Genomic DNA, 1,690 nt, shown 5'->3' with positions numbered 1-1,690 from the left:
CCTTTTTTTTTTTTTTTTTAATTTCTCGAAGAAACATAATGATTTGCATAATCTTATGCCGCAGTTTAACCATAAATACAAATACACCTGTGTAGTTGTAGGAGTAGAATATCGCATATGTGTAAGTATGCGAAGTAAGAATTATTCAATATACGCGAGGATTATCGCACATGGTAAGATTGAAGTGACGTGTTGGATGATGTCAGCTAAATCACGAGTAAAGTGTGATGTTTTATGCGAGGTATTGTCTGTGCGAGAATGAGTGGTTGTAAATGAGCGAATGTATCGCACAGTGATTCCGAAAATAGTGGATCTCTTAGCTGTCATCCACTATGAGGAATCACTATATAAAGGAAAGAGGTCATCACGAAAGAGAGAAATCTTTTAGTAAGTGTGTGACAAGAAACTAGGAGAGAGAAAGTTATTTGGAGAGCAAGTAAAGTCACTGTAAGGTCATTGTAAAATCAATATATCCAATTATAATCTTTGAAAGTTAAAGAAAGAATTATTATGATTACTTGAATTGTGTTCTAGAGATATTGGGTTGTGGTTGTAGGTTTTCCTGCAACTACATTTTTGGCGCCAGAAACAGCTTTGGGTGATAAATCCTGTCAACAAGTTACCAAATCTATAAAAGATAGATCTGAAACTTTTAAGGGAAAATACAGAAGTATAATAAAGAATCTATGGAGAAAGCAAGAATTATAACAACACAAGGAAGAGGAAGAGATATACAATGTAACTCTATAACTAAAACATCAATCTCTGGTGCAGATTTTCAAGAAACAATAACAAGAAGAACTCATAAGAGAAATCACGAAGGAAGGAAGGTGGAAACGATGGAAAAAGAATCTCCATTAAAAGAATGGGAAAAGGTGGAGATTACATTTGCAGCAGAAGAAATTCCAGCAGAAAATTTAAAGAGGACAGATCCGTTAGTAATTACAATTACAGCTGAGCGAGAAAAAAACATTATGATGAAGAAGACATCAGAAAAATGGGCGATTGATAAAACATTAACCGATACAGAAAGTGGTGTTGATGTTTTATTTTATCGCACATTCAAAGCAATGGGATTTGAGGATGCCGAGATGACACATCCAACTTACAATGTTCATGGATTCAATAAAACAATTGCAAAACCAAAAGGACAAATCGTGATGCGAATATTACTAGGAGAAGTGATAACAAAAATAACACTATGTGTGATTGATATAGAATCACCATACAACATGTTATTAGGAAGACCATGGGTGCACGCGATAAAAGTTGTAGCATCAACACTACATCAGTGCATCAGGTTTCAAATCCCAAGTGGTATAGGTGAAATCAAAGGAGATGCAACGAGTGTGAAGGTTTGCAATCAGATAGATGTAAGAAATTATGAAGGGAAAGCAAAGAAGCGAAAGGATCACTGGAGAAAAACAAAAGAACTCAAAAAGGAGGAAGAGTTCCGGATATACATGATCAGAGCAAAGGAGGGAAAAGGAATACCAAGTGCAACACCAACGAAGGAAGGTGAACAGATTAAAGCGATTAAGGAACCAACACCAATGGGAGAACCGAAAGAAAATTTTACCGCAGTGGAACCAACGAAAGAAGTAAATGTTGGATCTGAAGAAGAGCCAAAAATATTAAAAATCGGAACTAAGATGGATAAAGAAGAAGAAGACAAAACGATAAATATCTT

This window comes from Papaver somniferum, chromosome 9, assembly GCF_003573695.1.
Source record: "Papaver somniferum cultivar HN1 chromosome 9, ASM357369v1, whole genome shotgun sequence".
Taxonomy (NCBI): Eukaryota; Viridiplantae; Streptophyta; class Magnoliopsida; order Ranunculales; family Papaveraceae; genus Papaver; species Papaver somniferum.
This window is presented reverse-complemented; position numbering follows the sequence as displayed.